At 46.8% G+C, this 27,814-nt stretch overlaps 1 long non-coding RNA gene across 1 annotated transcript; it reads left to right on the top strand.

Annotated features, from left to right (window-relative positions):
• Positions 1-219: 219 nt before the first annotated feature.
• On the top strand, positions 220-27,075 carry LOC309347737. The gene is made up of 3 exons (XR_014159024.1): positions 220-336; positions 24,827-24,962; positions 26,982-27,075. It is a non-coding gene; the product is annotated as an uncharacterized lncRNA (long non-coding RNA).
• Positions 27,076-27,814: the final 739 nt, after the last annotated feature.

Genomic DNA, 27,814 nt, shown 5'->3' with positions numbered 1-27,814 from the left:
CTGTGCTGGAGATCTCTGGGAACATCTGCCTGGGTGAACCGCCCTGGTGGTCATCTTTCATTGACTTTGCATCTGTTCCTTTTGTTGGCACTGATTCATGGAAGACAGAAGAAGCTTGTTTTCTGCTGCTGCAGAGGGAAGGACATGAAGCAATGGTTTCAAAAGACAAGAAAGGAGATTCTGACTAAACCTCACGAAGAACTTTCCGATGGTAAGAGCTGACCGACAGAGGCTCCCTTGGGAAGTGGTGGACTCTCCTTCATTGGAGGTTTTTAAGGAGAGGTTAGATGGCCATCTGTCTGGAATTCTTGAGCTGTGATTCCTGCATCCCCCAGGGTAGGACTAGATGACCCCTGAGCTCCCTGCCAACTCTAAATTTCTATGATTCTACCCTTCTGGGACTTGCGCTCTGGCAGGCTAAGATGAGTGAGGCTGGGAGGCTGAGCTGCATTTGCCCAGAATCACCCTTTTAGGGTGAAGGTCTTGCAGGCCAGAGGGAATGGGAAGAACAGGCATGCCCACCCCTCCACAGCACCCCTCTTTCTAGAGACGAAGGAACAAGGAAAAGATACCAATTATTTCCTGCTGCATATTCCCCAGTCTGCTGGGAAGAAACTGTACTGAAGTTTTCTCTTGCATTCCCCACCCCCTAAAAAGAGGAGGAACAGATTAAATGAAGTTCAAGAGAAGAGCAATAATTTTAATCAGAGGAGAACAACTGGGGGGGGGGGGCTGTGCAAGTGAAGCACACTTTCCCCGTGCATTATATTCCACCAATTAATTATTTAGTTACATGCTGTCTGTTATGATGAGAGATAATTAGAGGTAATTAGCTGAAAGAAAAATTAAAGGTGGGGAAAACTGCCAGTTGGTTATGAAAGGAGAGGCTCTTTAGATGACTTCGAAGATCTCAATGTTTGGCTTTTGGGGATATTTATTCCCCCTAAAAGAGGCTACCTAGTGGGGCTTGGTTGATGATGAAGCTCCTTCAGGATTAACCTGAGAAGCTGTTCGCCTTTCCATAGAAGACAGTCTTCTAGAAACATTTTCCCGACTCCCAACCTCTAGGCACAATTCTCCCACCTTCTCCATGAGTCCCACCTTCTCCATGAATGACTCCTGGTGGATCTTCCAGATGCCCCAAATTTGTTAATTGAGAGCTCCAGAAGATGCTGGCTGCTGGATCAGTCCAAAGGACCATGTTATCCCTGTGGTCAACCAGTTGCCCATGGGAAGCTTGAAAGCAGAACCTGAGCACAGCTGCACTATCCTCACTTGCATCTGGAATTCAGGTGCATACCACCTCCGACACTTGAGGTGGAGCACCATCACGAGGGCTTGCACCTTTAGTAGAATCTGCCAGGAAATTTGGTAAGAGTCACAGAAACGCAGAGTTGGAAGGGACCCAAAGCGCCATCTAGTCTAGTGCAATGCAGGAATCACAGCTAAAGAATCCCTGACAGATGGCCACCCAACCTCTGCTGAAAAACTTCCAATGAAGGAAAGTCCACCATATTCCAAGGGAGCTCGCTCCACTGTTGAACAGCTCTGACCATCAGAAAATTCTTCCTAATGTTTAGTCAAAACCTCCTTTCTTGCCATTTGAATCCATTGATTCGAGTTTCTGCCCTGCAGAAAACAAGCTTGCTCTGCGTTTCATTTGCAAGCTGCTCTGTCTCTGCCTCACCTGCAGCCCTGATTTTTTGGGAGAGGCTAAACCTGGAGAGCTGCTTTTACTGTGAGCTCCTCGGGAACAGGAAGGGGAAATTCACACGGGATAAATGAAAGGGTGTAGAACAAGAGATATCCCCCCCCTTTCCCCATGTGGCATTCCCACCAGGATCCTCAATGTCTCCCATTCCTCTGCGAAAACAGAGAGAGAGAGAGAGAGAGAGAGAGAGAGAGAGAGAAGCCACAACTGCAAGGATAATGGATCTGCCATGTGCTTGTAGATACAATTGATATATGTAGAAAATATCAACTGCCACTGAGAGAGGGGCTGCAGAGGCCAACTCCATTAAATCTGCCGGAATTGGTACATTTGACACACAAAAATGGTTGTAACTCAAAGGCACCGCATGAATAACACAGCCTTTCAAGCCAGGGCCCACCAGTGAAATATACGGCGGCCGCCTCACCTCCAGCCCCACCACGCAATCCGAAATCAATGCCTGCTGTTAGCTGGAGGATGGGAAGAGCCGCCCAGGAGAACATCAAGGCGGAATCCGTCTCCCTTTTAAACAAAGCTCAGAGGCTGCCCAGCACCCCCTGGGAAGCTCCCGCCTCTGGAAAGCAAACGGCAGCCCTCCCCACTAGAAGCCTTTTGAACTTGCCATTGATTCCTCCTCCCCAGCCACGGCTGCACATCATTAAAAATAATCGAAACGCCAGCCTACACAAAAGGCCCAGCGGATTTTCATACTGTGGCTAAGTGGCGGCTCCTGTGGAGTGGTGCTCTGGGTGGGCAGGAGGGAGGGAGCCTGGGTTTCCCGAAAGGGAGCTCAATTAATGGTTGGCAATAGACAACCCCACTCCCTCCCACCCAAAAAGGAGAGGATGTATCCTCCATTCAGGGCTTCTTGCCAGGATGCCCAGGACTTTAACGTAGACCCTTCCTCTCCTTTCCAGACAGAGATTTCCCAAGCCCACAACAAAATACTTCTATGAAGGCTTGCTGCCCATTCTTCTTACTTGTGTACATCTCAGAAGAGGAGGAAAAGATTCCTGCATTGCTGGGGGTTAGATTAGATGATCCTTGGGATCCATTCCAACTCTACAATTCTATGAAAAGTGTGTTTATTGTTTATTTATTGAATGCATTTCAATCCCACATTTGTCTCCAAGGACCTGCATGATAGTGTGGCAGCCAATATGTTGTGCCAGCGTGGTGTAGTGCTTAAGAGCGGTGGACTTGTAATCTGGTGAACCGGGTTCGCTTCCCCGCTCCTCCACATGCAGCTGCTGGGTGATCTTGGGCTAGTCACACTTCTCTGAAGTCTCTAAGCCTCACTCACCTCACCAAGTGTTTGTTGTGGGGGAAGAAGAGAAAGGGGATTGTGAGCCGCTTTGAGACTCCTTAAGGGGAGTGAAAGGTGGGATATCAAGTCCAAACTCCTCCTCCTCCTCTTCTTTTTCTTCTTTTGTTTTTTTGGTTGTATAATCTCTTTGACCTGAGATTTATCTTGCACTTGGAAGTAACACCCTTGAAATAAAGGAGGTCCCCCCTCCCGGTTGTCCACGCCCCCCCCAAACAACCACGACTGGTCTGCTTACCATCACTGGGATGTTGTTTCTTAATATACAGAAACCATCTTTCCCCTGGCCTTTGACATTTGGGGTATGTGTACTTATAGGACTCACACTATTCCTGTGATTTGCTTTAGCTGTTTTTAACACTGAATTAAAAATGGTTACAAATGCACCTTTGGACCTGTCAGTGAAGGGCAGGGAATAGGTTTAATAATGACAACAATAATGATGCAATTGTGTGTGTGTGTGTGTGTGTGTGTGTGTGTGTGTATGTGTGTGTGTGTGTGCGCATTGGACAGGTGCCGCTTGGGAAATGATCAGCTCGTTAAGTGCACTTTAACGAGACCTTTCCAAAATTAGCAGTTTTGGACACAGTCTGCAAGTGGCAATTTTATCAATCTGTCAATGGGATAAGAAGGTGGGAGGTGCGCCCTGATTAAGGTTGTTAGATTGGGGTCATGTCCCCCCCACCCCCACCCCCAGCATTAGCTATTATGCTCTGAGTAGCAAAGGAGCATTGCTCTAATCCAGTCATTACAAGGGTTCTTAAAAAGAGATTACAGGATTTAGTTTTGTCAATGGATTTCATAGCTGCTCAACCTAATTGGGACGCGCTCTCTGGGTAAGAGCCTTATTGTCTTTGAAAGCGGTTTAACTCCTCTTGTGCTGAAGCGCTGTTATGGAGCCAAAGGGGAACAGACAAGCCTAGATTCGGGGAAGTTGAAGCACAGCTGATGCGTCTCTCATAACCGTGTTTTTCTCCCTCTCTCATAACAGTAGAACTTGTGGATGTTCAGTGAAGCTGAATGTTGGAAGATCAGGACAGAGGAAAAACAAGTCATTTGAGCAGCACATACCTTATTTTTCCGCTCTATAAGACGCGCCAGACCATAAGACGCACCAGACCATAAGACGCACCCAGTTTTTGGAGGAGGAAAACAAGAAAAAAAAATATTCTGAATCCCAGAAGCCAGAACAGCAAGAGGGATTGCAGCGATCCCTCTTGCTGTTCTGGCTTCTGGGATAGCTGCGCAGCCCGCATTCGCCCCATAAGACGCACACATATTTCCCCTTACTTTTTAGGAGGGAAAAAGTGGGTCTTATAGAGCAAAAAATATGGTAGTTAAACTATGGAATTCCCTCCAGCAGGAGGCAGCGATGGCTTTAAAAGAGGACTGGACAAATTAATGGAGGAGAGGACTATTGATGGCTCCTGCCATGATGGCTATGCTCTGCCTCCACAGCTGGAGAGAGCAGTGCTTCTGAGTACCAGTTGCTAGAAGCCACAGGAGGACTTGTGTTCAAATCCCACTTGCATGTTTCCTACTGGGGCATCTGGTTGGCCACTGTGAGAGGAGGATGCTGGAGTAGATGGGCCATGGGCCTGATCCAGCAGGCTCTCCTCATGTTCATCATCCCACTTGGGGAGACTTGGTGCAAGACAATCAGGCCCAAGTCCAGAGCATCGGGTTTTGAGGGATCTCTTCTAGCCAAGAGGCTGTCAGGGGACAGCTGCTCCATTTTGATCCCAGACAAACACAGCAGTGTTCTTGAGATTGAACAATGGGCTTTTCCATAGAGCCAGATGCAAAGTATTTGAATGGGTAGGGTGGGTGGGGAGTTCTAAGGTATAGGCAGGTACATTTCCTGGCAGTTGTGCTTGATCCCTATATTTATGTCCCCAGGCCAGGAAAGATGGCTGCTGGAATGAAGGGTGCTTTCCTCTGCACTCTCTTAGCACTCTCTCAGCACTGGGAAGTGCCAGACCTCAAGCCTCTAGATGCCAGCCAGGCCCAGAGACAAGCCTACAAGCTGTCTTTCCTACATTGCTGAGGGTTGGACTAGATGACCCTTCCAACTCTACAATTCCACCTGAAACATGTTAAATGCATTCACACACATTTAATGCCCCCTCTAGTTGGGCTCTCAATCTATGTGCAGAGTTGTGGGCACAGCCCCAAATAACACTTGCACTATTTTTTAAAGAAAGGCAAGTTTCTAGTCCTCAAGCTGGGGACTGTGAGGATGGAAGAAGGTAACAGGCAATTTATAGGCTAGCTGAAGGTTTATTCACGCGAGCTGCTTACTCTCGTCGTGGGCGAGCTGCCTATAAGGAACCCACAGTACAGTTCTTTATTCTGAGAGAGAATTCTGTTCAACGTCACACCTTCTGTCCACTGGTATGGCCCGTCCATCATATTCATTGCCCACCTTCCTTCTTATAGCCAGGCACCAAATGTATATCCATCTTGCAAAATGCTTTTGTCAGAAGACCCGGAAAATGCATTAAGAAGGAAGAGCGAATGGAATTGGTGAGGGTCAGGCTGAGATAAAGAAACACTAGACTTTTATTAACCATAGAGGGGAGTTAAGGTCTGAGACTTATCCCGTCCGCTTATTATTATGGGTTTTGTATTCTCTAAAGAGCAGAGAAAATGGCATCCTTCCAGGAAAGGAGCCAGAGCAGAAAATGCCTGCCTGCCTTCTGATTTAATCCCCCTCCCTTTAAATATTGATTCTTCTTTTTTAATCAAGGAGGGGAAAGAAAAAGAGAAAGGGGAGGGGTGGAGAGGGGTGGGGAGGGGCCCTTGTCTCTGAAAAAGTATAAGCCAGCATGGAGGAAAGAGTTGAATTTCTAATCAAGGTGAAGTTAAATCTATCTGCGCTAGAGAGGAGCATTTGAGCTGTTTTCTCCTGGGTTCAAAAAGACAATCTGACAAAGTGGAAAGGAAGAGAGCTTTGCCGCTGGGTGAGAAACAAGGCAATGAAATTAAAGCTTCTTCCAGGTGCCTAGAGCTTCTTGCTTGCTTTTGGCCTTGCTCAAGGCATTAGATTTTGGTTTATTAAAACAAACAAACAAACAAACAAACAAACAAACAAACAAACAAACACCCTTCTGTCTTGGCCAAAACTCAGTGGCAGGATTGATGGCTGGCATGCAGAACATACCAGGATCAGACCCCCTGGCAGCAGCTTCATGCAGGCAGGGCTGGGAAAGTCTCCCACCTGAAACTGTGCAAAGTCACGGCCAGTCAGAGCAGGAGACTAGTAGTAGCTTTCTATGCTGATAAATGTCACAAAAGCCCTTCTGGATCAGACTGAGAAGGTCCATCTGGCCCAGGAGCCTGCTGCCAATGGGCAGCCATCAGACACCTTTGGGAAGCCCACAAGGAGGCCATGAGGACAGCTGCCATCTCCTGCCCTCCTTACAGCAAGTAGGATTGCATAAAGCCACCATGGGTAGGGGTATGCTCGCATTCATTCATTCCATTTATTGCATTTATTTATTGGCCACCTCCCCCCCCCCCCGAATAGCTCAAGGTGGCATACATGATTCTCCCTTTCTGTATTTAATCCCCATAACAACCCTGTGAGGTAGGCTGGGCTGAGAGACTGTGACTGGCATCTAAGGCCACACTCAGAGAGCTTCATGGCTCAGTGGGGATTTGAATCCTGGTCTCTCTCAGGTCCTACTCTGACATGCTATAACCACTATATCACACCGACACTCAAGGGCCTCAAAGTAAAAGAAAAAAAGCCATTTGATGTCAGATAAAAATGGTGTATATTGTCTCCCTGCTTATTCAACATAAGCAGAATTCATCATGCGAAAGGCTGGGCTGGATGAATCCCAAGCCGGAATTAAGATTGCTGGAAGAAATATCAACAACCTCAGATATGCAGATGACACAACCTTGATGGCAGAAAGTGAGGAGGAATTAAAGAACCTTTTAATGAGGGTGAAAGAGGAGGGCGCAAAATATGGTCTGAAGCTCAACATCAAAAAAACTAAGATCATGGTCACTGGTCCCATTACCTCCTGGTAAATAGAAGGGGAAGAAATGGAGGCAGTGAGAGATTTTACTTTCTTGGGCTCCATGATCACTGTAGATGGTGACAGCAGTCATGAAATTAAAAGACGCCTGCTTCTTGGGAGGAAAGCAATGACAAACCTAGACCAGCATCTTAAAAAGCAGAGACCTCACCTTGCCAACAAAGGTCTGTATAGTTAAAGCTATGGTTTTCCCAGTAGTGATGTATGGAAGTGAGAGCTGGACCATAAAGAAGGCTGATCGCCGAAGAATTTATGCTTTTGAATTATGGTGCTGGAGGAGACTCTTGAAAGTCCCATGGACTGCAAGAAGATCAAACCTATCCATTCTTAAGGAAATCAGCCCTGAGTGCTCACTGGAAGGACAGATCCTGAAGCTGAGGCTCCAATACTTTGGCCACCTCATGAGAAGAGAAGACTCCCTGGAAAAGACCCTGATGTTGGGAAAGATGGAGGGCACAAGGAGAAGGGGACGACAGAGGACGAGATGGTTGGACAGTGTTCTCGAAGCTACCAGCATGAGTTTGACCAAACTGTGGGAGGCAGTGGAAGACAGGAGTGCCTGGCGTGCTCTGGTCCATGGGGTCACGAAGAGTCGGACACGACTAAACGACTAAACAACAACAACAACAACAAAAATGGTGTGGCTGTTGATTTTTGTATCAGCCAGACATCAAGCTTGCTTCCATGTTTCCCAAAGTGCCAGGAAAGTGGCATTTCACAAATGGCCTCACGGGGAGCTGTGTGCTTGCACAACTTTTGTTTGGGTCACTTCCAGACCACCTCTCTCTTGAGCATCCACCCTGAATTGTTTGCATGACATTTGTGGGGAGGTTAGATGACGTTGCCAATTTATTGAGGATTCAGTCTGATTTGTTCCCGGGGATGTTAGAGGTCGTTGCCTCAAGCAAGCCCTACCCCATAAATTCAAATGCATGGATCTGTCTCGAGTGTAAACCTGCTAGCATGAAATGATGTATACAAGAATCATGGGGAACTGGATCCCGTCCGTAATATGGATTAATAAATCCCCCCACCCCAAGGACCACTTTTGACAGGTGGGTGCCACCTTAAGGAATGCTCTTCAATGTATATTCGCAAATCAAAACACTCTCCTGGTTATAAATATTTTGTGATGACTCTGAAGGCTACAGAGAGGGACCACTGGGGTCAAAACAGATTTTGGTGACATCAACGTGTTTCAGGTACCATCTGTGATAGCAATTGGGGGGGGATGCTGTGTTTTACTCCCCAGCAGTGAGGCAGGACCCAGAAGTGCACAGCCACCCTCCCCTCTATGAAGGGGCTTCTTTCCTTGCATTCTGGAGCTGTCTAATTTCCTGAGGGACAGACCTGCCTCCATTCCTCCCAATGGCTTCCTAAGCAACGAAAAACAGTAATCTTCTTAAGCAGTATCACTTTCCTCTCATATCAAGTCCGGGGCTGTTCTACTCCCTCCTGGTCTCTGTTTGATTGTTCCCTATGTTCAGACATAATGTAAAAAGTTTTTTTTTTATTCCACCAAACCTTTGGGGTATAAAAACCCCCACCAATATATATATATATATATATATCTTGCTGACTCTGCTGCTTGTTTTATTATGCTTCCTTGTATGTTTTTATTGATATTTTAAGTGAGGCTGTTTTTCTTGTAATTTATATTGTTATCCACCCCCCCACTCCTCCACTGCCGGCTGCTATTATGAGGGTGGGGTATAAACATATGGAAAGAAAGAAATTATACTCTTTCCATAACCTCACTATAGGGCACATTCCACCCCTTGCAATAAAAGTAAAAAATACAACTACGGAAATTACTAGACTATATTGCATTGGCTCCCGGTTGGCAGTACCACCCCCAGGGTGGAATTACCTAGCGGGGGCACCATTGGAGGTGTAAATGAGTACCTGACTTTGAAAAGTTGACACCACTGGATCAAATTCATCATTCTCATTAAATTAATTAAACAAAACACTTTTAATTGGATTTTTAATAAATGTGCAACTAATTGCTACTGTTTTGAATTCTATCTACCTTAGTGGGTCATGCCAACTGCTATTCTGAATAATGCTTTTCATAGAATAGGGGGTGAGGACTGAGGATGAGTTGATGGAAGCATGGGGGCAGTGGTCTGAAATAGTTTAGGATAGCGCATCACTTAATTGCTGCTGTTCATCTTTCCCTTGTAGAGAAGGAAGTTGCAGCTATTTGATCCCCTCCCCCAGTATTGGGAGAGGTGTGGAGTGCACCTGCCTTTGAAGATATCACTTTACCAGACTGTCAGGAGCAGCTGGTGCTCACACTGTTAGCCCAAGGGTCAGCTGAGGAGGTGAGCCCAACAGGCCAGAAGAGGCTGGCCCTGCTGAAGGAGGAGAGATGCTCGACCAGCTGGAGGATAATGGCTCAGCAAGGTGGCATATTTAGAGGGGGTTCCAAGCAGGAAGGGAGCAAGGACAGAGAAGGAACAGCAGAGAAGAGTAAATGGCTAGGCTGTGGTCCAGCCACAGCACACTGACCTGTTAGGACACACACAGTTTGGGAGGAAGGCCAAGGCAGCAATGTTGGGGCTAGCCACTCCACTCGAGAGTCGAGGAGGTGGGAAGGCTTAACTGATGGAAGGGAAAAACTGCTTACACATCTGATGATGGAGGGGTCAATGGGGAAGCACCTCACCTGAATGAAGAGCTCCACAGTTGTCTCTTGAAGGTAAGAAAATCCCTGGGGCTCTGAAGAACCATCAGAGGAGGGTGGAAGCCATTCACACGAACATTTCTGTCCAAGAGGACAGAAGAAGACACATCCATGCTGGAGTTGCCGGCTGCAACCCAGAGAGCTGGTCTTTCTCTCAGCACTACTGCAGGAGACAAACAGGGCCAGGCCAAGGGATTGATGGGCAGGATAGCAGAAACCATGATGGCCACATCTTTTGCAACCTCAAATCTTTAGGGGAACACACTATCTTTGGGTTGCAAGCTGGCAGGCATGGTCCACCAGGTGTCTCCCATCTTTATCTGCAAATATAGCAAAATGGAAGAAGAACGAGAATAACAAACTGTAGCAGTTGTTGTTATTGGTTGTATTTAATGCTAGCCCTACTAAAATAGACCAACTAAAATTAATAAACTGAAACAAAATTAAAAAAAATTCCTTCCAGAAGCACCTTAGAGACCGACTAAGTTAGTTATTGGTATGAGCTTTCATGTGCATGCATACCAATAACTAACTTAGTTGGTCTCTAAGGTGCTACTGGAAGGAATTTTTTTATTTTGTTTCGACTATGGCAGACCAACATGGCTACCTACCTGTAATAAACAGAAGTTAGTCACGTCCATTAATTTCAATGGGTTTATTCTGAGTAGGTCTAGCAATGAATACAGCTCAACACCATCACCACGACCACCACTGCCTGCTGACACTGATTTAAATGTATAAATTAATATAGGCAGTCCAAATAAGCATCTAAATGAAATCGACAACTATAATCTATGTGTTCAAATGCAAAAAGGGCAGTAAGATCTTCAGACCATGAGATGATGGTGGATATTAGTCCTTCCAGTCATGCAGCACAACTCATTTCACTCCCAGACACCACTTTTGTTGTCTGTCTTCTCTGGAATGTAATTTAAGTGTGTGTGAATACCCGCATATATTGAGGATTTCTCCAAAATGAAGTTGATATGAGCAATAGTTACCAGAAAGAAATCACCACAGGTCACGCCAACATCCCTGGGTTTCTTTCAAGCACTCCAACAGGGCATTATCATTGGATACTTCAGAAGCATGCTGGTACAAAACACATTCTTGGGGAACTTCACTCTTTATGGTGGCACCCCCCAAATAGCCTTCCCTGGCTCCACTTCCTCTTCATGCTGGCTCTGCAGGCAGGCACTAAATCATTGCTGTTATTTCCATACTTCTTGCTCATCGTGAGTCAATACCGCCCGTTAGCCAAGAAGGCCCTGAGCAACAAGTGGATCCCTCTGCCGGCTCTTTCCTCTGTCAAGTGGATGCATTTGAGGCTCAGATACAGAATCTCATTAGTTTCCCCTCACTTGGCTGCTCTATTGATTTCTCCTCATCCTCTTCATTACTAGTCGCATCACAGTTTGGAAGCTGTTTGGAAAAATTTACAAATAGGGGGGGGGGGGAGAAGAAAAGAAAAAGAGGAGGGAAAAAAATCCCTTCAGGAGGAGCAAGCCCATGACAGACATCAGCAAAAGCAGGGAAGAAAGTTCCCCAGCAGCTAAACTCAAACTTCTCCGCTGTGATGTGAATGAGGGAGATGATAGTTCATGGAGGTGAAAGGAACCCAGGCGCCATCTTGTTAGGGGAAGGACCAGTGCTCCCCCACAAAAAAATGTTTCCCTACTCATATTGAAATACTGCCCCTCAATGAGGCCAAACTTAGATTCACAAAATGTTTAGGGATATGTGTCCCCCTGCGTTCCCCCCAGAAAAAAAGCACTGGGAAAGACCATAGCTCAATGGTAGGTAGAAGCATCTTCTTTGGATGCAGAAGACCACAGGTTCCACCCCCCCATGAAATCTCTAGGTAGGGCTGAGATAGAGTCCTGGCTGAAAGTCTGGAGAGCCCTTGTCAGTCTGGACAATACTGAGCTAAATGGGTTTATGGGTCTGACTTAGTGTGGGGCAGCTCCTAATTTTCCTATTCCAGCCTTCGCCAGTCTGGTGGCCTTCAGATGTTTTGGGTTATGAAAACTCCCTTCAGCCCTGGCCATACTGGCTGGCATACGTGCCAGCTCCTAGGCGCCGAGGCACTTTGAGCCCCCCATGTTTTTTTTTTGAGGAGTCCCCCCCCCCCACTGCTGAGAAGGAGATGGGCTCCGCCTCCTGGCTCCTCATGACATTGCATGCATGATGTCAGGACTTCACATCGGAGCCCCTCAATCATCTTGAGAAGATGGCGCCTCTGCTGGCTGGTGCTGATGGGGATTTTAGAGGGTGCCAAGTTAACAAAGGATGATTTATTCCAACCCTCTGTCCCCCCCAACCCCCTGTAGAACATTCCTGTAGCTGTGTTGGGGTCTTGAACCAAGAGGTGGAGAAGGAGACACTACAAGGCAATCGGTCTTAGATTCTGAGGATAATGGAATAGCCACATCCTCAGAACATATAATGAGAAATGTATAATGGGAAACTCAGGTTGAAAGGCAGGATGGAGGAATGTTTGCTTATCTAGAAGCTGGAAAAGTGATATGAGAAGGGGCAGCTGGAGGCAAAGGCCACACAGAACTGTGTGTGTAGGCAGTGACACCTCACACCCCCAGGACATGCCCGAGGCACGTATGTGCACAAGGTATCCACGTGACCCTCCCCAGTTGCACGAGGCTTCCTCACCCGTGCCCCTGGCATATTGCAGGAATGGTGATGGGCATCCACCAAGGATTCAGGTGTCGGCCGGCTTGATTAGTTTCCCCCCTCAGATGAATTCACTCCCCATTTCCAATTACTTATTTCTTTTGTGCTTCCAGAAGGAAACTCTTCCACCCCACCAGAAGGCCTGACATTCATGAAATCACATGTCAGCTGCCTGGCGGCAAATGACACCTTGCGGGCCCCAGGCACCAACGAAATAAACTCTCCCCCAGTATTTAAAATAAATAAGAAAAGATGCTTGGCTCTGGGTAATTTTGCCTTGTCAGATGCAGAGTGACAAGCCGCATGATGCACTTTCCCCACAACCTCCCTCCCTTTTCTATGACAGGCAAAACTGAACTTTCCATCAAATGATGCTTAATGGAAGCAGCGTCTGAAGCCACGGACTTTCGGAACCCATCCAGGGAAGAATTCAGGCCTAATGAGAGGATGTGCTAATGACAGGGATGGAGACAGAGGGATGCCTCCCTCTTTGGACAGTGGAGCACAGGGCAGTCTGGTTTCAGAGATCCAAATATCCAAATATCACCTCCTAGACACACATGGTAGGATGTCCCTTTATTCTTTGGAGAAACATTGGAGGGTATGGAGTTATCCGACCCCCGAGCTGTCTGAAGGCAATTTTGCATTGTGAAATTTTTAAAATGTCTAATGTTTTATTATGCTTTTATACATGTTGGAAGCCACTCAAAGTGGCTGGGGCAACCTAATAATAATAATAATAGCAGCAAAATTATCATTATGGAATGGGATGTCCCTATTTTCTTTTTTTTTCATTGCTCAATTTTTATTCATATTGCACATATATACAGAAAAAACATAAACAAAAAATCCACCCCATACCTTATACAAATTATATCCACTTCACAAATCATAAATAAAATACATAACTGAGTTAGTCTAAACCAAGCCTTGGACTTCCCTCCACTCCTTTGGTAAGTATTGAATAAATTATATAGTCGTGTACTTTTTACCTCTTTTACCTAGGTCTTTCCCGCTGTTAGAGTTATTTCAACCCCGCCAGTGTCCCTATTTTCAATGGAGAAATGTTGGAAGGTACGTGCTCTGTAGCCTCTTCAAATACTTTTGAGTGCGAAGTGAAGGACACGAGACAGGTGTTGGTCATCAGGTGAGCTGTGCATAAGCAAGCTGCCAGCTAGTTCTGCGAAGGCTCTTTTTATTAGCACAATATGCAAAACCAGTCAGATACATTTTGGACTGTGCCCTTTACACATCTTCCAATCATGTGATCATGGGGTGGTACAAAGTTATTTTGGCACCTGTTTCCACTGTGTCATTTCCCCCTTGAACTATGTATAATGAAAGAGACAAAGGTCACAGACAGGGCGCTACTAAGAGAGCAAAGGTTAGACAGAGGGCATGATGTTCAGACAGCTGTGGCTTGTCTGTGGGTGAAAGTGTGCTCCACACCCGGCGATCATTCCTTCATGAGTGGCTGCAACTGCAATTATGCTTCTTACTCATTTGGATAGAGGTTTCTCTCTGTATATATAGGACACCTTTTTGCACAGTGGGAATGTTGCTGAGATAGCTCAGTCACATGTGAGATTCTTAATCTCACGGTCATGGATTTGAGCTCCACATTGGGCAGAAGATCCCAGCACTGCAGGGGGTTGGGCTAGATGACCCTCGTGGTCCCTTCCAACTCTACAACTCTGTGATTCTGTGTAGAAAGGTTAGCGCTAATACACCCAGGAACTTCACCAAAATGCTGGAGAGGGTCACCTCCACAGGCACATACCTCCACATGTGGTGGGAGTGTCCCAAAATCCAACTATTATGGACAACAGCCATACAAGAAATATGTAAAATAACAAAGCAAGTATTAGACTTCACCCCAGAATTGGCCCTACTAAACATCTTCCAAGACAACAATGCCCATTTACTCCACAAAGAACTCATAACCCACCTACTTTCAGCAGCCAGAAACACCATAACCAGACACTGGAGAGACCTGTCAGGAGTAAGCATGGACCAATGGTACCAAATAGTATGGGAAACAGCCCTACTAGAAAAATTAACTAACAAACTGAAACTGACACGGGGACAAACAGAAGAAGACACCTTCACCCCGGTATGGCTCCCCTTTATCACATACACAGCCCAACAGGACAATGACAATAATCCACCAACAGCATACAAATCAATATGGCTAACTTGATCCAAAACACCCACCCACCTCACTCACACACGAAAACAAAGATCACCACAGCCAATCACAAACAAACAATCACATCCTAGGCCAACCCCAACCTCTCTCCAGTGGCGTAGCGTGGGGGGTGCAGGGGGGGCCGGCCGCACCGGGCGCAACATCTGGGGTTAGGGCAAATCCACAGGTTAGGGGGCGCAAATCCACGGGTTAGGGGGCGCAAATCCACAGGTTAGGGGGCGCAAATTACTTGCCTTGCCCCGGGTGCTGACAACCCACGCTACGCCACTGCCTCTCTCACCACCAAAGGAACACAAGTGAACAACACAAGCACGCTGACACCAAACTACATACATTAAGCATAATAGAAACACCGCTACCCAACCCCAACCCCATCCATCTCCCCTCCTTCCACCCTCCTTTCTTCTTTTTTTTTTCTTTTCTTTTTTCTTCTCCCCCTAATGCCTCAACAAATGAAATGGATTTGTAAAAATGTTACACGGGGAAAAAAAATACACGAGGCATTACACTTACACTGTAAAACAAGAAAACCCTTAATAAAATATATTAAAAAAAAAAAAGAAAGGTAAGACTCACATGTCCACTCACTCTTCACTTCTTGCCTCATCCACCACCTGCACGTGGCTCCTGGCATGTGGCCTAGAAGGGAACATAGTCTGCAGGGACTGAAAAAGATTCATTGCAGTGGCAGCCCTGCACAGAGCAGAGCAGTAGGGGGTCCTCAATTCCGTTCCCTCCACAAAAGGCAGAATCTGCAACTGCACTACGGAAAAAGAAAAAAGGGCACGCAGCAGAACCCATAACTTCAGATAGTCCTGCAGCCTTGAAACTGTGAGCAAAATCTACACACATTTTGGCACCCATTACCTGAAACCAGGTTTTCCTGTCTGAATGGCAAGCTCTACATAGGCTTCCTTCTGCTCCCTTTGATTGGAGGTGGTGTTAAGAGATCTCCCAAGCGGACTCTGTGCGCAAGACCTTCCTGCTCCACTGGATCAGCGCTGACCTTTCTCCAGCCCCAAATTTGTAATGTGGTAAACTAAGCTTGCCTAATGAGCTGCACTATAATCATACCCTCCTTGCATACTTCTCATTTGGTGAGCACTCTGAAGGTAAAGAACTTGTGTGGCAAGCTAAATACCTGAGAGTCTGTCAGATACAGTGAATCAGGGAAGCCAGGCAGAAGCGTCACAGGGAAATGGGAGGCTGCATCTCTATCCTTTCAAGAGCTACAACTCACAGATTCATCCAAATGAGTTCTACTGTATATGCCTGTAATGGTTCTAGGGGTTGCTCGTGTGTAAACCGGTGCAACGCCTGGCTAGGTTGCCTGAGTGAACCTTTTCTGTCCGGACAGCCATTCACCCGTGGCTGTCTCAATCGCTGGCAGAATCCATCAGTGGACATTTCTTGAACTTCTTCCAGCAAAGAAGCTCTTTGACGCCTAGTCTCCTCCTACTCTCCCTGCGTGGAAGCCTTCTGCGCAAGGAGGGTGTAGGCAGCGGAGGACCCTTACTCTCCCCGCTGGTCCCTGGCAAGGAGTCATGGGACCGCCTCGCCGATTCCCCCATCTGCCCCCCTTCTCCACTGGTGCTACGCTGATTCTCTTCCCCAGAAAATGGGCTGCCTCTCCCCATCCCGGGACGCTCTCTGGAACCCCTCCGGAGCCTGCTTTCTCCCTCCGGCCCTGATGACAGTTCCCTGACAATGCCCAAAGAGGCTTTAGATTTATCTGCCTCAAATATCCCCCATGTGTAAGGTGGGGGGAGATATTTGGCTTGGTTTACATTTCCAAACTCACCTAAGTCCTAAAAAGATCTTCACCGGCTCCCACTAAGTTTCCGAGCACAATTCAGAATGTTGGTGCTGACCTTTAAATCCCTAAACAGCCTTGGCCCAGTATACCTGAAGGAGTTTCTCCACCCCCATCGCTCAGCCCAGACACTGAGGTCCTCCTCTGAGGGTCTTCTGCTGGTTCCCTCACTGCAAGAAGCAAAGTTACGAGGAACCAGGCAGAAGGCCATCTCGGTAGTGGCACCCTCTCTATGGAATGCCCTCCATTCAGATGTCAAGGAGATAAAGAATTACCCAATTTTTAGAAGACATTTGAAGGTAGCCCTCTATCGGGAGATTTTTAATGCTTTGTGTTTTTATTATGTTTTTAGATATGTTGTAAGCCACCTACCCAGAGTGGTTGGGGAAACCCAGCCAGATGGACGAGGCATAAATAAGAATGCTATTATTATTATTATTTACACTTCCTGCAACAATATACAAAGCAAAATTCGGCTACTCTATAAAAATGAGCACTGCTCCAAATTTTGCAGTGCAGGTTTCCAAGCAAAAATTTTTCCACCACCACCTTTCTGGTTGTTTCCACACTAATGCTCTTTGATGCAGCTTAGGCATTGCTTTTCTGCAGTGAGCTTGACAGTGCTATTTTGACTTCTCCCACCTATGCAAGAGGTCCAGATTGTTGGCACCTGTCTGTCTCGAGAGACAATGGAGTGCATCTCCATTAAAACTGAGGTTCCATACAGCACTTAACATACCACTACAGGTATATTATTGAGCCATTGCCCTCCTTACGGCCAAGACCCTTTTCCATTTGCAAAGGGGCCCTACTGACATTTACTGAAAACTTCCTGTTGGCAAGTTCAGCACATTTTTCCTCCTATCGATAAGGGGAGGGGAGCTGCCAGTCCTCCTCCTGGGCAGCCTCTGAATTGCCTCTTGAGCTGCCTCTCAAAATTGCCCCAGTGTCAGTTCAGGGAGGGGGAGTATTATGCCAAGGACAGACCTCTGGGTTTTTGAGACACTTCTGCACACACCCAAATGCTGCCCGCCATTGACACGATGAGCATTTTGTTTGTTGGGTCTAGGCTGCTTTCCTTGTTGTTCCACACATATTTCTGGGGCTGGGCAAGCAAGTTTCAGCAGCCCTATATCACTGACAGCCTCATGGCTCCATGCGTGATATTGCTTATTACCATGTACATGCCCTATTAGCGGGGGAACAAATTAGATTAACCTAATGTAGTACATCATTATTTAACACCGTTTCAGTCCCTGCTGCTCAAAACCCAGCTTTTAATAATCCAGGAGCTGTGCTTGCCCTGCCAAGCTGATTCTCCGAGCTTGCAAACACTGGAAGCGGGGATCCCTAAGATTATTGTGCTGTCTTACTGAGTCTTATTGTGTTGTGAGAAAACAGAGCAAAGAGTCCAGGGTGTTCCTGAATCCCAAGATTATCCTGCACTCCAGGTGCTTGGAGGGAATGGGGAAGGGGTGGGGGTGGCATTTCCCATAACTATCTGAATTCCCCACTGAGTAATTGCAAAATCCTCTGGTGCATCCAAGCCAAGTTGTAATGTTATTAACTTAGCCAGGCAGAAGCCAGCAGGGGAGGGGAGAGAAAAAGTAATCACGACTCTTTTCTCTAAAAATGGAGCCGAGGGATAATTGAGTTGAGCAGAACAGAAGTGCGGCGTTTCCGTTGCCTGAAAAAAGGCAATGATGATGAACAGAACTTACTGGTCTCTCCATATTGATTTATCTTTGGGCGACTCCAATAAATGAATTAACAGAGGAAGTTATCGAAAGGGGCACTGGTGGGCTTTTGAAACTTTCATAACTCCACATTCACAGCCTTTTCTTTAGCCCCAAAGATCTTGCAATATTTGCAAAGTTTCCCAAACTTTCTCTTGGAGAGAGCTCACTTCTCTGCTCTGCAAGACATGGGAACAGCAATGTAATATGTCTAATCCTCATGAGCATTTCTATTTTTATTTTATCAGAAAAAAATGGCAAGGCTGCCATAAAAAATATGGTTTTATAAGATAGGAATAATCAAAACACCTGAGAAACAAACAGGAACAGTAATAACGACTTATACAGGGTGAAACCATTCAAGATTGTCTTGACATGTGGAACGACAACATCTTTATATTCAACATAATTTAGATTGCAGTCTACATCCACATTCCTGGGAGAAATGCAATGGGGCTTACTTCTGGGTAGACATGTTTAGCATAGGATTACACTGTTAGTCCCTGTAACAAACAGTTGCTAAGTGGAAGGTTGAATCCTGCTCTCTGCAGTGGACTGGCAGGCAGAGCCAGCCCACCCATGAGGTTGGATGAAGCGGCTGCCTTAGGTGGCATCTCCCAAGGGTCATCACTCCTGTTTTGCCACCAGCTTTGCCCTCCCATCAGGTGGTGTGGCAGGGCTTTGCACCAGCTTCTCTTAAAGAGAAGAGCTGATACAAAGCCCCACAGGCAGGCAGGAGGATGGCATTCAGAAAGGATCTCCTCCCTGCCCAGCAGTGAAGATTCCTTATGGAGTTTGCACCCCAACTGCAGGGGCAGCAGAGGGCATTTCGACTCAGGTTCTGAAATGCCCCAGCCTGTGCCAGCTTACAGGAGAGACACAGCTTCTTCCCCCGCCCACTCACTTCCATATTCAATTAGGGTTAAAGGAACACTATTTAAACATTAGCCCCAAATGATTTGGGCCTAGATCCACGCTAGGTGTTCTGCAGTTCAGCCAGGATCAGGTAAGGGCCAATTTACCAATCTAGGGGCCCTGGAATAAGTGCGTGTGGTGGGGCCCTATCAGTCAGACTCTTGGCTCACCTGTCTCAATATGATTAAGAGTGACTTGCAGCTGCTTTTCACGGCTGCACACAGGACTTGTTCCCAGCTCTATGTGGAGATGTTTGGGACTGAAGCTGGGAGGTTTTGCCCTCAGTTAATAATAACACCCAATTATTCTGAATGCATTCCTATGCAGAAAATCCAGGCAAGTTCAAATGAAAAAAAGAAACTAGCAGATAAAGGATAAATGTTATCTCCTTGTCTGGCTTCCTCTTGTGCTTATTTTCTGCTTGTGGGGGTTTGTAAAAAAGGGAGAATTCTGAAGAGGGATCTCCATTACCTCAATCAGTACCACTGCATTCTTCTTTTTCCACCCCATTTTGCATCCAGAGAGGGGGCGCTATATGTCCAAGCCTCAGGACAACCCAGCTACAAATATTCATAGAAGGAAGGTTCTGCATTCCGGGAATTTCCCAGAAAGTCTTGAGGGTGTAGAATCCCACCATTTGAAACAGACTCCCTTGAAAGATGGTGGACTCTCCTTCATTGGAGGTTTATAAACAAAGGTTGGATGTCCATCTGTCAGGGATTCTTTAGCTGTTATTCCTACATTGCAGGGGGTTGGACTAGGTGAAGTCCTTTCCAACTCTACAATTCTATGATTTCTTAGGTATTTTTAGAGGGTCAAGTCATACTGTTAGATCATTGCCACTGATCAAGCTGCAACAATCCCTAATCTCCTTCTACATGCCACAAGGTCTATTTCTCAAAACGAGATGACCAGAATCTTGCTATGGTAGCAGAGAATAAACAGGGTATTACTTTCTCAGCTGTTGATAGAGGCAGCGATTTCCAACTTTATTACATTGTGCACTTGACCCTCCATGACCTTTAATAATTCACCTTAAAACAATCATAAAAAAGGATGAAAGAGAGGATGCTTCTATATCTTGGGATTGATTTCCTGCCAGTCTGCTCAGCAGAGACAACTCTCAGCAGCATAAACTTTGGCCACCTTTCAATGAAGGCTCAGCTGTGTCCAGCTGCAGGGCCCCCAGGAATATCTAGGATGGGTGACAGCAAGACTTTCAGGCCAAACCGGGGGCTGTGGAAGAAGTGCAAGAGAAAAGTTTTTCTTCCTCTCTCATAGCACTAGAACTCATGGGGGTCCAGTGAAGATGAATGTTGGAAGATTCAGGACAGAGAAAAGAAAGTCCTTCCTCGTGTAGTGCATAAAGTATGGAACTTGTGCCCACAGGAGGCAGTGATGGCCACCAACCTGGATGGCTTTTGAAGAGGATCAGACAAATTCATGGAGGAGAAGGCCATTAGCCATGATGGCTGTGCTCTACTCTGCAGAACCACCTGCACTGCAAGAATCGCAGCTAAAGAATCCCTGCTTAAACGCCTCCACTAAATCATAGAATCATAGAACTGTAAAGTTGGAAGGGACCTTAAGGGTCATCTGATGCAACGCCCTGCAACACAGAACTCACAGCTTCTCCTCCGCTTCTCTTCCATCAGCCAAATATTGCTTCCTCTGTAGGTCACTCAGCAGGCCTAGAAACTTCCTCTCTGACCATGGGTTGCATCTCACAGAATTCTGCCTGAACTTTAAACTCATCCTTCCGCTGCCCTTTGGGACACAGCTACCCCCTTGTCTTCCCCTTGGTTTGACACTTCAGCTCATAACCTCTCTTGCCTGTAACACCAGAGTTTGGTTTCTGCCTCGCTCCAAAGCTGATGGCCATCCATCCTTGGTTTAAAAACATCTAGTGAATTGTAATGGTTCTAGGGGTTGCTCGTGCGTAAATCGGCGCCACGCTTGGCTGAGTTACCTGGGTGAACCCTTTCTGTCTGGAAAGCCACTCACCCGTGGCTATCTCAATCGCTGGCAGAATCCGTCAATGGGCGTTTCTTGAACTTCTTCCAGCAAAGAAGCTCTTTGACGCCTAGTCTCCGCCTACTCTCCCTGCACGGAAGTCTTCTGCGCAGGGAGGGTGTGGGCAGCGGAGGACCCGTGCTCTCCCCGCTGGTCTCCGGCGAGGAGTCATGGAGCCATGTGATGGCCTGGGATTCCGATTCAGAGGATGAACCAGAGGAATCCCAGCCTGCACAGGAGTCCCCGCCTCCAGGGCCGGCTGAACTGGGGCAAGGCCTAGATGCTGAAGAGCCTGCACCTGTGGCAGAGCACCAGGAGCTGGCCCCAGGTGAAACCCTTCAGGCCCCAGAGGGGCTTGAGGACTCAGTGGCTACAGGTGAGCCTCCTCCAGGGCCCAGTAACCCTTCGGCCTCTCCTGATCTGCAGAGGCTTAGGGCAGAGAGGCGAAGGGAACTGGTTGCTCCCAGGAGGAGTGCTCGCCTTAAGGCCAGAGGAGGCGGGGCTCCTGGGGGCCGGGACCGCCCCTGGCCTTAGAAGAGGATAAAAGCCCAGTCAGCCCGGTCCCAGGTTGCGGGAGCAACGTCGTTGTTGGCTTTGGACCTTCCTGTGTTCTTGATCCCTGCTTGGCCTCCTGTTCCTGACCATCCGGTGCTCCTGTTCCCTGCTCGGCCTCCTGTTCCTGACCATCCGGTGTTCCTGTACCCTGCTCGGCCTCCTGTTCCAGCGTTCCTGTTCCCCGCCCGGCTCTCCGCCTCGGACCTCGCCCCTCTTCGTGTGGACTCAGACTACGCTCAAGGTACCTTTCCCCCGGGTCCAGCACAAGCCACCTCGCTGATTTCCCCATCTGCCCCCCTTCTCCACTAATGTTACACTGATTTCCTTCCCCAGAAGATGGGCTGCTTCTCTCTCTCTCTCGGTACGCTCTCCGGAATCCCTCTGGAGCCCTCCCTCTCCCTCTGGCTCTGATGGCAGTTCCCTGACATGAATAATAGAATCATAGAACTGTACAGTTGGAAGGGGATCCCAAGGGTTACCTCACCAAACCCCTTGCAAGCACCCACCTCCTTCTGAGGTAGTCCATCCCACTGCCAAACAGCTCATATCATCAGGAAGTTATTCCCAATGTTTACTCAGAATGCCGTTTCTTGTCACTTGAATCCATTGGTATGGGTCACAGCTCTCTTTGGTTTTGGAAGGAGGAGGCATGGTCATAATCAACCCAGGGGAGACTATATGAAGTCTTTGCATTGACCAGGCTTGGTGTAAATGCTGGAAGAGTGGTGGCTGCCTCTTCTTGCCTTGGCCAACCTTCAGCCGAGGCTGGGGAGCAGCCCATCCACAGCCCAGCTCTGGTGCCTGGCATGGCCACACTTGGTGGCCCCATTGTATCTCACTCATTATGAGGGGTTGATCAAACAAACATCCTGGAACTCATATGGATGTTTATGATGGCACTGAAGAATGGGAGGGAGCAGTTTATGATGTTTATGATGGCACTGAAGAATGGGAGGGAGTGTGCTGGGCCCTGGGGTAGCCCATGAAATGCAGCCCAGGACTGGTCCAGAATCCAAAGGTTCCGCTAGGAGTCAGTCCAACAGCGCCAAGGCAGGACACAAAGCAGGAAACCAGGCAAGTACAGGTACAGGATCTCAGGCAGGATCTAACATACAGCAATGTTGCTCCCGCAACCTGGGGAGGGGTCCGACAGCCTTTTATCTTTGTTGGGGTAGCGGCCGGTCCTGATCCCCTGGTGACTCACCTCCCTGTTTCGCCTGAAGGTGAGCACTCCTCCTGCGAGTACTCAGGTCTCTCCTTCTCTCAGACCTTAGTCTCTCCAGCTCGGGAGATGTCGGTGGGTTACCAGACCCAGAGGCCGCCTCAGCCTCCCCTGACCAAATCCATAGTGGAGCAGCTGTAAGTGATGGCCCAGCTGATGGCAACGAGGTAATCCCGGCATCTGGAGCCAGGGCAGGCTCAGGCCCCTGACTCGGCCCAGCTGGTGTTTGTTGCAGGGGAACCTGTGCAGACTGGGACTCTTCAGGATCAGGCGCCAGACTTGGTTCAGATGATGCCTGAGGCAAAGGATCCGGTGCAGACTGAGTCTCCTCTGGTTTCTGAGTCTGAGCCTGAGTCCCAGGCCATCACACTGAGATGCTCTACATGTGAAGACTAACTGATAAATTTTCAGATTATTTACAGGTATATCTCCTCAGAAGCCAGCAAGTGTCCCCTGCAGGGCCTTTGGGGCTCCATTGTCCACAATGCTAATACTGGCGGCCTGTGGCTAGCAAGAGAGCAGCGAGTTATTAAACTGGAGGTAACACGTACTAAATTCAAATTAAATGTGGGGAAAGAGAAGGGGCTGTTTGCGACTTTCTCATAAATCAGCCAGCAGCTGATGTGCCATTGTCAAATAGCACATTTATTTTGATCTTTTAAAGTGAGTGTGTGTGTTTGCTACTAGAACTGGGGGGGCGGGTAAAATCCCTTTCCCACCAATAAAACTAAAAGTATTTTGAAAGTTTAATTTAATTTATGTCACAGTTTAGATTTATTGCAGCTGGGACGATGGAAATAGACTGATCGGTGTTTTGTCAGTTTCGGTCTCTGGTTGCCAAGGCAGCCGCAGCGATTGTTGAAAAAAGAATATATGAGGAGAAACAAACCGGCAAATCCATGGCAGTTTGGCGGATTCCAAGAGCAAGATGGGTGGAGGAGCTGCACTGAACACCAGGCCGTGAGCAAGAGAAATAATAAACAACCTTCACTTTGGCATTCCACATTCTGCATTAAGAAATGGTGCCTCTGTGACCTTTGCAAATTATACAGATTGCTGACGAATTTATCATCTTGCAGTTTATTTTGCAATTTGACTATTTAACCATACTTTCAGCTAGTTTTGCTAGTCGTTGAGAAAAGCAAGTCCTAACCTCTAGAGATAATAACTTAGAAAAGAAAACTCAATTTCTCAGGGAGTTAAGTGTAGCACTTAGTACTACATTCTGCACCTCATCTCATGTTAACAATAAAACAGAGTTTTAAAACTTAAAAGAACAAACAAAAGCCAAGCCCAGTTTCTAGCCTTAGTAGAACATTTTGCATATATACCATGAAGAAGTGTGTGGCATCAAAGTCTAAGAAACCACAAAAGGCTTGAAAGCAGGATGGAAAGCAATGGCCAAGTGGTGAGCAGTCTGGACTCCTGACAACTGAATCCCAGAACCTGAACATCTTTGAAAATTTGTAAAATTTTAAATCTGTGCTGGATTAGAATTCTGGGCATGTTTGTAAATGGCTTGCTCTGAAAAGAGGGTTTATGCAAGGACCGCAAAGAAAACCTGCAGAATGAGCCTGTGGGTTTTTCGGATGTGGGAGCAATAGAAGAATGTGGTAGATCCTTTTTCCGTACCTGAATTACTGAGAGCTAAGGCAGGTGGGATTTTATCTTTTTCATTTCCATTTCCAATCCACATGGCTGCAGTTGATTAAGAAATGTTTCCTTCTTCTTGATTTAGGTATTACAACCTACTGGTGTTTTCCACTACATTGTTTCCATTTGCTCTCCTGCAGAAAACAGGTTATATTCTCTGCTGATGCATTCCCAGCATCAAAGCCCCCATCACTGGAAATGTGCACATTGTGTGATTGGACTAACAGCCTTGGTTGTTTCTTGTTTCAGGTGGTTCAAATATCTCTTTGCTTGGTGTCTTAAAATACATATTCACCCGGCGCTCTTTCTGATGCCTGCATTTTACATGAATTGCCCTTTGGAAAGGATGCGCTGTCAAACTCCCTTGTTATTTCTGCTATTGCTGGTAGGTGTAATGTTAATGTAATCTTGCTATATTTATAGTACTGTACTGAAATATTGGGGCTTTTTTGGTATGCTGTTATGTTGCACTATACTGTTATGCAAGTGTTCTTACAATTATTATGATTGTTAAATTATTGTTAAATTTATTAATCCTTTTCTTTTGCCGTGGGCAACTCAAAGTGACCCACAAAAAGAAAGGAAAATAAAATAAAAGATATGTGTTTATTAAAACCAGGGCTGGGGGGGGGGGAGTTTGATTTTGAAATGCATTCCTGCTTTCTTTGTTGCAAGTCATTTTGAGAATGATTCTTTATACGGAAAGATGGCATACAAATAAGATGATGAAGGAACTGAAGGGAGGGCCAGCTCCTGGGGGAGCAACTCAAAAGCTCTCAATGTTGCTACTTTTGGACAAGGTCTTTGGATTCCTTACACCACCAAACAGAGAACAACAAGCCAGGAATCGCATGGAACTGATATGGAAAGCAGAGCTCAAATGGGCTATTTTTGTCATCATGGTGCCCTTGAGATATTGTTGGGCTCTGACTCCCATCAGCCCCAGGCCAACTAGCATGGCTGATGATCAGGGATGATGGGAGTTGGAGTCCAACTGTGGGTGTGTTTATATTACTGCCTTAGAGTTCAATGAAGTGCTACCCCTGTGTGTGGGGTTCACAGCTCTCCCCTACTTCCAGCTGTTCACATCAGCATGTCTTCATTACCTTTCTATCTGTGAACACACTAGGCCAGGCATCCCCAAGCTCGGCCCTCCAGATGTTTTGGAACTACAAGTCCCATCACCCTAGCTAACAGGACTAGTGGTCAGGGATGATGGGAATTGTAGTCACAAAACATCTGGAGGGCCGAGTTTGGGGATGGTGGCACTAGGTGGCATTGATGGGACGGGGACATATTTATCCTCTGCAAAGGTTTTCACATATTGGCTAGAGATGAATCAGGAACGGCTGAAGGACTTGAGTCAGTGTGAAGCTGGTCTGAGAAACGACGTCAAACAGTAGCATTTTATAACCAAGTACACACTAAATATGCATTTTGGATAGTATTGTGTGAACATGGATTAAAAAGCCAATGCTGGAAAAGCAACAAGTGCCCATTCAATGGGGATGTGACCATGAGCAGAGCCAAGGGGGTGGGGGGCAGCTGCCCCTCCTAAATCAAGTAAATAAATAAAAATACTTACCAGTAACTAAAAGTAGAAATTGTAGAAAGATTTTGACAGATTTTTCTGAGCATTTGGGGTCAAAATAAAGCAAGTCCCCATAAATCTTGACTACCTAGCCAGGATTTATGTTAGGAGGTCAGATAGTCAAGATTTATGTTAGGGGGGCAGAACACCCACCTGTCATCAACCCCTGTTTGGCTTTCTCTAGCAGATTCAGAATGAAATGTCTCAACAACAGTTGTTTTGCATTACATTACTTCTGCTTGGGACACAAGACCAGTAGGTTCTGTTAGGTCTCCTGCGCTCATTGTGTGGTCTTGGACAAATAATTCCCCCCCAGTTTTACTTCCATGTGTGTAAAACGGAATAACCACTACGTGTTTTCCAGGGTGAACACACTAGAGATTGCATAGCAAATAGCATTTCTGTGGGGAAGTGATTAGTAATACATTCTTGGCTTCAAACCCGGTTAGTGTTAGTGAATGCATGTTGCAAACGTGTTTGCCTGAGATTCTGTTTCGGAAATGGATGAGTAGGCTCAGCCAATCTGTCTTCCATGGCTAATTGGCAAGGCGCTTGTCTTGGCCTCATTTACTGTCACCAAAGTCCTGAAATGTTTTCATCTCTAATTCATAATGAATTAGCCTTTCATTATGCTGAAAAATTAAAATTTCATACGAAATAAATATTCATTTTTGAATGGTGGATGTGTCCCATCTATCTCATGTACAAAACACCCATTTGACTTGCAAGTGCTCATTATGAATTTTTGTTAATTAGAAGGCTAATTGTGCTTACAACAGTTTTTCCCCAGACCCACCAATTCCTTTCTTGCAGCTGGCAAGGGGACAACCAGATGTGTTTCTGTGGGTAATGCTGCTATTACCAGAAACCCGTCTTTCTACTGCTGAAAATGATATGAAGGTGAATTACAGAAACCTATATAGTCCTCTTCAGGCTTAAACTGCCCCCTTGCCCCCCCCATCTCAGTGTAGACTGGGTGCCCCCCTCTGCCCCAACCTTCTTGCAATGAGAAGTCTGAAGGGAGCTTCTCAGCATGTTTATCTGAGGACAGTTAGAAGCCTCCCTGCATTATCAGGGTTTCTGACCACAATAAAGTCTACATATTAAGATGCCAAAGGACTACAGGAAGCAGCCATGAGGCAAAGGCAAGACCAAGAGAAGGAACCTCTCAGGGGAGAGGGTCATCCAGAAGAGGAGAGCTGTCAGAAAAGCTTTTGAGCCTCTGTGGGAGTTGGTTATGCCACATGCAGCCAATGTGGTGGCCCTCTGTGGTGGCCCTCTGGATGTTGTGAGACACGGGTGGCACTATGGTCTAAACCACTGAGCCTCTTGGGCTTGCCGATTGAAAGGTTGGCAGTTCGAATCTGCATGATAGGGTGAGCTCCCATTGCTCTGTCCCAGCTCCTGCCAACCAAGCAGTTCGAAAGCATGCCAGTGCAAGTAGATAAATAGGTACCACTGTGGCAGGAAGGTAAACGGCCTTTCCATGTGCTCTGGTTTCCATCATGGTGTTCCATTGCACCAGAAGTGGTTCAGTCATGGTGGCTGCATGACCTGGAAAGCTGTCTGTGGACAAATGCCATTTCCCTCAGCCTGAAAGCGAGATGAGCACCGCAACCCCATAGTCGCCTTTGACTGGACTTAAC

The sequence above is a fragment of the Podarcis erhardii genome (genome assembly GCF_964252035.2).
Source record: "Podarcis erhardii genome assembly, chromosome: 7".
NCBI classification, from domain to species: domain Eukaryota; kingdom Metazoa; phylum Chordata; class Lepidosauria; order Squamata; family Lacertidae; genus Podarcis; species Podarcis erhardii.
The sequence above is the reverse complement of the archived record's forward strand: the minus strand, read 5'-3'. Positions and strand labels throughout refer to the sequence as shown.